Raw genomic sequence first — 12,433 nt, 5'->3', positions numbered from 1 at the left:
CTGGATGGGGTATAAATATAATGGAGCAATCTGACCCTAGACATCTGGACCATAACCATGTATTATGTGTATATTGGATCATATACGGATCATATATTGGATCATATACGGAAATTATATATACATGATATATGGATAATGCACAGGTTATATATACATGATATATAGATGATGACACAGATCCATGGCGAGCAGAAAAGATACTGAGCCATGGGGAACAGAAAAAAGTACTGAGCCATGGGGAGTAGAAAAGATACTGATCCATGGGGAAAAGAAAAGATACTGAGCCATAGGGAGCAGAAAAAAGTACTGAGCCATGGGGGAGCAGAATAGAAACTGAGCCATAGTGAAGAGAAAAGATACTGAGCCATGGGGAACAGAAAAGATACTGAGCCATGGGGAGTATAAAAGATACTGAGCCATGGGGAACAGAAAAGATACTGAGCCATGGGGAACAGAAAAGATAATGAGCCATGGGGAACAGAAAAGATAATGAGCCATGGGGAACAGAAAAGATACTGAGCCATGGGGAACAGAAAAAAGTATTGAGCCATGGTAACAGAAAAAAGTACTGAGCCATAGGGGAGCAGAATAGAAACTGAGCCATAGGGAACATAAAAGATACTGAGCCATGGGGAAACTGAAAAGATACTGAGCCATGGGGAGTATAAAAGATACTGCACCATGGAGAGTAGAAAAGATAATGAGCCATGGACAGTAGAAAAGATAATGAGCCATGGAGAGTAGAAAAGATACTGAGCTATGGGGAAACTGAAAAGATACTGAGCCATGGGGAGTATAAAAGATACTGCGCCATGGGGAGTAGAAAAGATAATGAGCCATGGGGAACAGAAAAGATACTGAGCCATGGAGAGTAGAAAAGATACTGAGCTATGGGGAACATAAAAGATACTGAGCCATGGGAACAGAAAAGATACTGAGCCAAGGGGAGCCGAATAGAAACTGAGCCATGGGGAACAGAAAAGATACTGAGCCATGGGAACAGAAAAAATACTGAGCCATGGGGAACATAAAAGATACTTAGCCATGGGGAACAGAAAAGATATTGAATATACTCAAAAATGATAAAATCATAGGTGGTATGCTATCAAAATATCCAGGTTTTGTGTTCAAAAAAGCACAAAACATTGGTAATTTTATTGCATTTAGTGTAAAAAATCTACAAAAAGTCAAAAAGATTTTTTCCCGTGCAAAAAATGCAAGGCATGCAACAACACCAAAAATAGGGAACCAATTTATTCCTTTTCTCACCAAAATAATGAATTCAATATAAAACATTTTTTGCATTGCAAAGGGGTCATTTACATAATCAAATGCCCTTGTGAAAAACGATACATTGGGAGAACCAAGAGACTACTGCATCAGAGAATTTCAGGTCATCTGTTCAATATAAATTGGGGATATGAAGGTCATCCACTATCCAACCACTTCAAAATTATGCACAATTCCAATATGAAAGGATCGATGTTAGATTACACCCCACTGGAGAGAAAGGGACTACATCTCCCAAACATCCCGAGCAGAAACCTGGTGGATCTTCTCCCTTGACACTATAGCCCCTAAAGTGTTAAATATGGAAATGAAACTCTAAAGTATTGTTGCCCCCTGCAAAACACAGAATCCTACTTAGTACTTTAACCTCATTAATGGAATTCAATGCACCTGTATCACTCAATTAACTAGGCAGCTGCCAATATATAAGAGAAGGAATCGCTGACCAAGAGGCACTCCCTGATGAAGGAAACAGTGAGTTTCTGAAAAGCGTTGGAGCCTTTTTTGGTCATTCTCTGGACTCGTAGTGACGTCACTCTAGCGGCGCGAATTTGGAATTTTTTCCCTTTCTCTGATCATGCAGCTGTAACGGGATCTAGTAGAGACGCCACCGGCCGAGGTTGTCTTCTAGACCGTTACACCGGAGCCAACAGGATACGCCGGAGGAAGGTGCTGACACCCCAGGATGCCCCTCTTACTCCAAACAGGACACCCACCTGCTAGAATACTGCAAGATATTATTTAAAGGACAACTGCAGCGGCATGACACTTATCCCCTATTCACAGGATAGCGGATAAGTGTTTGCGGGGGGGTCCGACCCCTGGGACCCCCCATGATCTCCCTATCGGGGCGCCACCATTAGTGCTCATAGAGGTCGACGGTGACGCCCGTCTCCTCCCTGTCCCCATACAGTTCTATGGGTGAGACGGGGAGGCACGAACGCTGCCTCCCCGCCTCCCCCATAGAGATGTATGGAGGAGGCGTGCCGGCTGCAATGTCATGCTGCAGCTGGCACGCCCCCTGCATGGGACAGCCGCGCCCCCGTACAGGAGATCACAGGGGGTCCCAGCGGTCGGACCCCCTGCGATCAAACACTTATCCCTATCCTGTGGATAGGGGATAAGTGTTAATCACGCTGCAGATGTCCCTTTAAAGGGGTTCTCCCTTGTTTATATTGTTTTTTGTTATTATGTTTGTGCGTTGTGTGTATAAGTATGTGTTCTTTATGTGTGTTATGTATATATGTATTTTTTTTACCTTTTGTGAAGATCCGGAAGCTGGCCCCTTTTTCTTCCAGTGGCTTGCTGTGTACCTCGGCCTCCGCCATGTTGTGTTCGGTAAGTGGGATGTCGGGGGGGGGGGTTCTTGCTTCTGTCCTTCCTATCTTCTGACGTCCGAGGCGAATCTTTTCTTCCTGTTTCTTTTGTGGCTCAGCAACGAATGTGCGGCTTCTTCCGGCGCATGCGCAGGTAGTTATTTTTATTTTATTTTTTACCAATAAAGTTTTTTTTTTGTCTAATTGACAAACTGTCTGCGCTTGCGCGAAGCTATGCTATTAGCGTAGACCTAACGTACGCTACGCTGTTAGCGTAGCACTTGCGTACTCGCGCATGCGCAGACAGTTTGTCAATTAGACGAAAAAAACTTTATTGGTAAAAAAAAAAAAAAACTACCTGCGCATGCGCCAGAAGAGGCCGCAGATTCGTCGCTGAGCCACGGAAGAAACAGGAAGAAGAGATTCGCCTCGGACGCCAGAAGATAGGAAGGACAGAAGCAAGAACACACCCCCCGACATCCCACGTACTGAACACAACATGGCGGAGGCCGAGGTGCACAGCAAGCCACTGGAAGAAAAAGGGGCCAGCTTCCGGATCTTCACAAAAGGTAAGAAAATACAAAATACAAAAACAGTAAAAACAAGGAAGAACTCCTTTAAAGAGAGTAACTCTCTCACATCGCTTTCAACCAGGAGCACATTAGCACGGCTGCAGACTATTGCAACTAGCCCATCAGCATTGTATTATTGCATTTCTTTTAAATCAATACAACAGGATACAAATAAGTTGTCATTTATCTGATAATTTCAGAGCGCTCAACAAATTTTCTCTATACGTACCATCATACCTCTTGGAGCTACAAACTGCAGAATATCTCACCTGCAGCAGCGATTCGTACCACATTAATTAAAACGGACACTTCCTTACCCTACCAAGCGGCAAAAGTAAGAAAACAAGTATACAGCATTGTGTCAGATTTAAAGTTTCTCTATAAATTTTGCCAAGGAAAGGAAAAAAAAACTAAAAATAAAACAAAAACAAATTTTTCATATAGTACTTCCCCCTTTTCTGCCTTCCCAATTCGGTGCTCTGCATAGCCTTAAGACCACTACAAGACAGGACACATGATCCAAAATTATTCTTAAAACACCACAAGTCTCAGGACACCTTTTCTCCCTGATGAACCACCATCTCTTCCACACATAAAGTAGATATTATTTTACTAAGCTGATTCCAATATTTTTCCCATAAACGTACTCACTCTTTTTCGCTCAGATCCCCTGCTCACTGTCCTCCTCTATCACGCCACAAGTTGTGTGCAGAAAGACTCCTCTAAAGGTAACGTCTCTCTGAATTGATACCTTATAGATACAGAAAGTGTAACAATTGTATAAGCATCTTCTTTTCAACACCCATAGATCCAAAAGATACTGTTACCCACTTGGACACTTGCTTCATCCAAGCGCTTGTCGCAACTACTTCGCCATCTCCCCGGCAATTAGGTACGAGAACAAGCTTATATATATATCTGTATATGCCCTGTTGCACATTACGCACTGCGCAAGATTTTTTTTACATCAACTAAGTTTTCTCACTTCTCCCCAGCAGCTCCGAGCCTAAACCTTTCCCTAGGAGGACACCACCAGAGGCTGCAGGAGATTATCAGTTTTTACAAGAAAAAATGTCCTTGTATACAGGACAAATATTTTACCGTTCTTTTTAATTGATTTTATTTGTTTTTGTCCACTATTTATTAATCAATAAATAATTGTTTACATTAGCGCCGGTATTATTGTATTATATCTTTTAAGAAAAGATACTGAGCCATGGGGAACAGAAAAGATACTGAGCCATGGGGAGTAGAAAAGTTACTGAGCCATAGGGAACAGAAAAGATACTGAGCCATGGGGAACAGAAAAGATACTGAGCCATGGGGAGTAGAAAAGATACTGATCCATGTAGAGTAGAAAAGATACTGAGCCATGTAGAGTAGAAAAGATACTGAGGCATGGGGAGTAGAAAAGATACTGAGCCATGTGGAACAGAAAAGATACTGAGTCATGGGGAACAGAAAAGATACTAAGCCATGGGGAACAGAAAAGATACTGAGCCATGGGGAACAGAAAAGATACTGAGCCATGGGGAGTAGAAAAGATACTGAGCCATGGGGAACATAAAAGATATTGAGCCATGGGGTGCAGAAAAGATACTGAGCCATGGGGAACATAAAAGATACTGAGCCATGGAGAGTAGAAAAGATATTGAGTCATGGGGAGTAGAAAAGATACTGAGCCATGGGGTACAGAAAAGATACTGAGCCATGGGGAACAGAAAAGATACTGAGCCATGGGGAACAGAAAAGATACTGAGCCATGGGGAACAGAAAAGATACTGAGCCATGGGGAGCAGAAAAGATACTGAGCCATGGGGAACAGAAAAGATACTGAGCCATGGGGAGCAGAAAAGATACTGAGCCATGAAAAGTAGAAAAGATACTGAGCCATGGGGAGCAGAAAAGATACTGAGCCATGAAAAGTAGAAAAGATACTGAGCCATGGGGAGTAGAAAAGATACTGAGCCATGGGGAGCAGAAAAGATACTGAGCCATGGGGAGCAGAAAAGATACTGAGCCATGGGGAGTAGAAAAGATACTGAGCCATGGGGAACAGAAAAGATACTGAGTCATGGGATACAGAAAAGATACTGAGCCATGGGGAACAAAAAAGGTACTGAGCCATGGGGAACAGAAAAGATACTGAGCCATGGGGAACAGAAAAGATACTGAGTAATGGGGTACAGAAAAGATACTGAGCAATGGGGAACAGAAAAGATACTGAGCCATGGGGAGTAGAAAAGATACTGAGCCATAGGGAACAGAAAAGATATTGAGCCATGGGAACAGAAAAGATACTGAGCCATGGGGAACAGAAAAGATACTGAGCCATGGGGAACAGAAAAGATGTTGAGCCATGGGGAACAGAAAAGATACTGAGCCATGGGGAACAGAAAAGATACGGAGCCATGGGGAACAGAAAAGATACAGAGCCATGGGGAGTATAAAAGATACTGATTCATGGGGTGCAGAAAAGATACTGAGCCATGGGGAACATAAAAGATACTGAGCCATGTAGAGTAGAAAAGATATTGAGCCATGGGGAGTAGAAAAGATACCGATTCATGGGGTGCATAAAAGATACTGAGCCATGGGGAACAGAAAAGATACTGAGCCATGGGGAACAGAAAAGATACTGAGCCATGGGAAACAGAAAAGATACTGAGCCATGGGGCAGTAGAAAAGATACTGAGCCATGGGGAACAGAAAAGATACTGAGCCATGGGGAACAGAAAAGATACTGAGCCATGGGGGAGTATAAAAGATACTGAGCCGTGGAGAAAAGAAAAGATACTGAGCCATGGGGAACAGAAAATATATTGAGCCATGGGGAGTATAAAAGATACTGATTCATGGGATGCAGAAAAGATACTGAGCCATGGGGAACATAAAAGATACTGAGCCGTGGAGAGAAGAAAAGATACTGAGCCATGGGGAACAGAAAAGATATTGAGCCATGGGAACAGAAAAGATACTGAGCCATGGAGAACAGAAAAGATACTGAGCCATGGGGAACAGAAAAGATACAGAGCCATGGGGAGTATAAGAGATACTGATTCATGGGGTGCAGAAAAGATACTGAGCCATGGGGAACATAAAAGATACTGAGCCATGTAGAGTAGAAAAGATACTGAGCCATGGGGAGTAGAAAAGATACTGATTCATGGGGTGCAGAAAAGATACTGAGCCATGGGGAACAGAAAAGATACTGAGCCATGGGGAACAGAAAAGATACTGAGCCATGGGGAGTATAAAAGATACTGAGCCGTGGAGAGAAGAAAAGATACTGAGCCATGGGGAACAGAAAATATATTGAGCCATGGGGAACAGAAAAGATACTGAGCCATGGGGAGTAGAAAAGATACTGAGCCATGGGGAACAGAAAAGTTACTGAGTAATGGGGTACAGAAAAGATACTGAGCAATGGGGAACAGAAAAGATACTGAGCCATGGGGAGTAGAAAAGATACTGAGCCATGGGGAACAGAAAAGATACTGAGCCATGGGGGACATAAAAGATACTGAGCCATAGGGAACAGAAAAATACTGAGCCGTGGGGAGTATAAAAGATACTGATTCATGGGGTGCAGAAAAGATACTGAGCCATGGGGAACATAAAAGATACTGAGCCATGGAGAGGAAAAAAGATACTGAGCCATGGGGAACAGAAAAGATACTGAGCCATGGGGAACAGAAAAGATACTGAGCCATGGGGAACAGAAAAGATACTGAGCCATGGGGAACAGAAAAGATACAGAGCCATGGGGAGTATAAAAGATACTGATTCATGGGGTGCAGAAAAGATACTGAGCCATGGGGAACATAAAAGATACTGAGCCATGTAGAGTAGAAAAGATACTGAGCCATGGGGAGTAGAAAAGATACTGAGCCATCGGGAACAGAAAGGATACTGAGCCATGGGGAACAGAAAAGATACTGAGCCATGGGGAGCAGAAAATATACTGAGCCATGGGGAGTAGAAAAGATACTGAGCCATGGGGAGTAGAAAAGATACTGAGCCATGGGGAACAGAAAAGATACTGAGTCATGGGGTACAGAAAAGATACTGAGTCATGGGGTACAGAAAAGATACTGAGTCTTGGGGAGCAGAAAAGATACTGAGTCTTGGGGAACAGAAAAGATACTGAGTCTTGGGGAGCAGAAAAGATACTGAGTCTTGGGGAGCAGAAAAGATACTGAGTCTTGGGGAACAGAAAAGATACTGAGTCTTGGGGAGCAGAAAAGATACTGAGTCATGGGGTACAGAAAAGATACTGAGTCATGGGGAACAGAAAAGATACTGAGTCTTGGGGAACACAAAAGATACTGGGCCACGGGGAATAGTAAAGATACTGAGCCGTGGGGAGTAGAACAGATACTGAGCCATGGGGGAGGGGGGCATAAAGGTAATACGCGGTCGGTATATAGAGGTAGGTGTAATACGTGGTCGGTATATAGAGGTAGGTGTAATACGTGGTCGGTATATTAGAGGTAGGTGTAATACGCGGCCGGTATATAGAGGTAGGTGTTATACGCGGTCGGTATATAGAGGTAGGAGTTATACGCGGTCGGTATATAGAGGTGGGTGTTATACGCGGTCGGTATATAGAGGTAGGTGTTATACACGGTCGGTGTATAGAGGTAGGTGTTATACGCGGTCGGTATATAGAGGTAGGTGTAATATGCGGTCGGTATATAGAGGTGGGTGTTATACGCGGTCGGTATATAGAGGTGGGTGTTATACGCGGTCAGTATATAGAGGTAGGTGTAATACGCGGTCAGTATATAGAGGTAGGAGTTATACGCGGTCGGTATATAGAGGTAGGAGTTATACGCGGTCGGTATATAGAGGTAGGTGTTATACGCGGTCGGTATATAGAGGTAGGAGTTATAAACGGTCGGCATATAGAAGTAGTTGTTATACGCGGTCGGTATATAGAGGTAGGTGTTATACGCGGTCGGTATATAGAGGTAGGAGTTATACGCGGTCGCTATATAGAGGTAGGTGTAATACGTGGTCGGTATATAGAGGTAGGTGTAATATGCGGCCGGTATATAGAGGTAGGTGTAATACGCGGTCAGTATATAGAGGTAGGTGTTATACGCGGTCAGTATATAGAGGTAGGTGTAATACGCGGTCGGTATATAGAGGTAGGTGTAATAGTGGGTCGTTATATAGAGGTAGGTGTAATAGAGGGTCGGTATATAGAGGTAGGTGTAATGAGTGGTTGGTATATAGAGGTAGGTGTAATACGCGGTCGGTATATAGAGGTAGGTGTAATAGAGGGTCGGTATATAGAGGTAGGTGTAATACGCGGTCGGTATATAGAGGTAGGTGTTGTACGCGGTCGGTATATAGAGGTAGGTGTTATACGCGGTCGGTATATAGAGGTAGGTGTTATACGCGGTCGGTATATAGAGGTAGGTGTTATACGCGGTCGGTATATAGAGGTAGGTGTTATACGCGGTCGGTATATAGAGGTAGGTGTTATACGCGGTCAGTATATAGAGGTCGGTGTTATACGCGGTCGGTATATAGAGGTAGGTGTAATACGCAGTCGGTATATAGAGGTAGGTGTTATACGCGGTCGGTATATAGAGGTGGGTGTTATACGCGGTCAGTATATAGAGGTAGGTGTAATACGCGGTCGGTATATAGAGGTAGGTGTAATACGCGGTCGGTATACAGAGGTAGGTGTTATACGCGGTCGGTATATAGAGGTAGGTGTTATACGCGGTCGCTATATAGAGGTAGGTGTTATGCGCGGTCGGTATATAGAGGTGGGTGTTATACGCGGTCGGTATATAGAGGTAGGTGTTATACGCGGTCGGTATATAGACGTAGGAGTTATACGCGGTCGGTATATAGAGGTAGGTGTTATACGCGGTCGGTATATAGAGGTGGGTGTTATACGCGGTCGGTATATAGAGGTAGGTGTTATACGCGGTCGGTATATAGAGGTGGGTGTTGTACGCGGTCGGTATATAGAGGTAGGTGTTATACGCGGTCGGTATATAGAGGTGGGTGTTGTACGCGGTCGGTATATAGAGGTTGGTGTTATACGCGGTCGGTATATAGAGGTAGGTGTTGTACGCGGTCGGTATATAGAGGTAGGTGTTATACGCGGTCGGTATATAGAGGTGGTTGTTATACGCGGTCGGTATATAGAGGTAGTTGTTATACGCGGTCGGTATATAGAGGTAGGTGTTATACGCGGTCGGTATATAGAGGTAGGTGTTATACGCGGTCGGTATATAGAGGTAGGTGTAATACGCGGTCGGTATATAGAGGTAGGTGTTATACGCGGTCGGTATATAGAGGTAGGTGTTATACGCGGTCAGTATATAGAGGTAGGTGTTATACGCGGTCGGTATATAGAGGTAGGTGTAATACGCGGTCGGTATATAGAGGTAGGTGTTATACGCGGTCGGTATATAGAGGTAGGTGTTATACGCGGTCGGTATATAGAGGTAGGTGTTATACGCGGTCGGTATTTAGAGGTAGGAGTTATACGCGGTCGCTATATAGAGGTAGGTGTTATACGCGGTCGGTATATAGAGGTAGGTGTTATACGCGGTCGGTATATAGAGGTAGGTGTTATACGCGGTCGGTATATAGAGGTAGGTGTAATACGCGGTCGGTATATAGAGGTAGGTGTTATACGCGGTCGGTATATAGAGGTGGGTGTTATACGCGGTCGGTATATAGAGGTAGGTGTTATACGCGGTCGGTATATAGAGGTAGGTGTTATACGCGGTCGGTATATAGAGGTAGGTGTTATACGCGGTCGGTATATAGAGGTAGGTGTTATACGCGGTCGGTATATAGAGGTAGGTGTTATACGCGGTCGGTATATAGAGGTAGGAGTTATACGCGGTCGGTATATAGAGGTAGGTGTTATACGCGGTCGGTATATAGAGGTAGGTGTTGTACGCGGTCGGTATATAGAGGTAGGTGTAATACGCGGTCGGTATATAGAGGTAGGTGTAATGCGTGGTCGGTATATAGAGGTAGGTGTAATGAGTGGTTGGTATTTAGAGGTAGGTGTAATACGCGGTCGGTATATAGAGGTAGGTGTAATAGAGGGTCGGTATATAGAGGTAGATGTAATACGCGGTCGGTATATAGAGGTAGGTGTTGTACGCGGTCGGTATATAGAGGTAGGTGTTATACGCGGTCGGTATATAGAGGTGGGTGTTATACGCGGTCGGTATATAGAGGTAGGTGTTATACGCGGTCGGTATATAGAGGTAGGTGTTATACGCGGTCGGTATATAGAGGTAGGTGTTATACGCGGTCGGTATATAGAGGTAGGTGTTATACGCGGTCGGTATATAGAGGTAGGAGTTATACGCGGTCGGTATATAGAGGTAGGTGTTATACGCGGTCGGTATATAGAGGTAGGTGTTATACGCGGTCGGTATATAGAGGTAGGTGTTATACGCGGTCGGTATATAGAGGTAGGTGTTATACGCGGTCGGTATATAGAGGTAGGTGTTATACGCGGTCGGTATATAGAGGTAGGAGTTATACGCGGTCGGTATATAGAGGTAGGTGTTATACGCGGTCGGTATATAGAGGTAGGTGTTGTACGCGGTCGGTATATAGAGGTAGGTGTAATACGCGGTCGGTATATAGAGGTAGGTGTAATGCGTGGTCGGTATATAGAGGTAGGTGTAATGAGTGGTTGGTATATAGAGGTAGGTGTAATACGCGGTCGGTATATAGAGGTAGGTGTAATAGAGGGTCGGTATATAGAGGTAGATGTAATACGCGGTCGGTATATAGAGGTAGGTGTTGTACGCGGTCGGTATATAGAGGTAGGTGTTATACGCGGTCGGTATATAGAGGTAGGTGTTATACGCGGTCGGTATATAGAGGTGGGTGTTATACGCGGTCGGTATATAGAGGTAGGTGTTATACGCGGTCGGTATATAGAGGTAGGTGTTATACGCGGTCGGTATATAGAGGTAGGTGTTATACGCGGTCGGTATATAGAGGTAGGTGTTATACGCGGTCGGTATATAGAGGTAGGAGTTATACGCGGTCGGTATATAGAGGTAGGTGTTATACGCGGTCGGTATATAGAGGTGGGTGTTATACGCGGTCGGTATATAGAGGTAGGTGTTATACGCGGTCGGTATATAGAGGTGGGTGTTGTACGCGGTCGGTATATAGAGGTATGTGTTATACGCGGTCGGTATATAGAGGTAGTTGTTATACGCGGTCGGTATATAGAGGTAGGTGTTATACGCGGTCAGTATATAGAGGTAGGTGTAATACGCGGTCGGTATATAGAGGTATGTGTTATACGCGGTCGGTATATAGAGGTAGGTGTTATACGCGGTCGGTATATAGAGGTAGGTGTTATACGCGGTCGGTATATAGAGGTGGGTGTTATACGCGGTCGGTATATAGAGGTAGGTGTTATACGCGGTCGGTATATAGAGGTAGGTGTAATACGCGGTCGGTATATAGAGGTAGGTGTAATACGCGGTCGGTATATAGAGGTAGGTGTTATACGCGGTCGGTATATAGAGGTAGGTGTTATACGCGGTCGGTATATAGAGGTAGGTGTTATACGCGGTCGGTATATAGAGGTGGGTGTTATACGCGGTCGGTATATAGAGGTGGGTGTTACACGCGGTCGGTATATAGAGGTAGGTGTTATACGCGGTCGGTATATAGAGGTAGGTGTTATACGCGGTCGGTATATAGAGGTAGGAGTTATACGCGGTCGGTATATAGAGGTAGGAGTTATACGCGGTCGGTATATAGAGGTAGGAGTTATACGCGGTCGCTATATAGAGGTAGGTGTTATACGCGGTCTGTATATAGAGGTAGGTGTTATACGCGGTCGGTATATAGAGGTAGGTGTTATACGCGGTCGGTATATAGAGGTGGGTGTTATACGCGGTCGGTATATAGAGGTAGGTGTTATACGCGGTCGGTATATAGAGGTGGGTGTTGTACGCGGTCGGTATATAGAGGTGGGTGTAATACGCGGTCGGTATATAGAGGTAGGTGTTATACGCGGTCGGTATATAGAGGTAGGTGTTATACGCGGTCGGTATATAGAGGTAGGTGTAATACGCGGTCGGTATATAGAGGTAGTTGTTATACGCGGACGGTATATAGAGGTAGGAGTTATACGCGGTCGGTATATAGAGGTAGTTGTTATACGCGGTCGGTATATAGAGGTAGGTGTTATACGCGGTCGGTATATAGAGGTAGGTGTTATACGCGGTC

General features: G+C 44.6%; 1 protein-coding gene across 1 annotated transcript in view; it reads left to right on the top strand.

Annotated features, from left to right (window-relative positions):
* LOC130339927 (uncharacterized) overlaps positions 1–4,314 on the top strand; it is a 38,572-nt gene extending 34,258 nt beyond the window's left edge. The window contains exons 3-5 of the transcript XR_008880155.1: positions 3,847–3,909; positions 3,990–4,073; positions 4,180–4,314. The gene's annotated coding sequence lies outside the window, so the exon portion shown is untranslated. The remainder of the gene's footprint in view (positions 1–3,846; positions 3,910–3,989; positions 4,074–4,179) is intronic.
* Positions 4,315–12,433: the final 8,119 nt, after the last annotated feature.

Source organism: Hyla sarda, unplaced genomic scaffold (assembly GCF_029499605.1).
Source record: "Hyla sarda isolate aHylSar1 unplaced genomic scaffold, aHylSar1.hap1 scaffold_560, whole genome shotgun sequence".
NCBI lineage: Eukaryota > Metazoa > Chordata > Amphibia > Anura > Hylidae > Hyla > Hyla sarda.
Note: the sequence above shows the minus strand (reverse complement) of the source record. Positions and strands in the feature narration are given on the sequence as shown.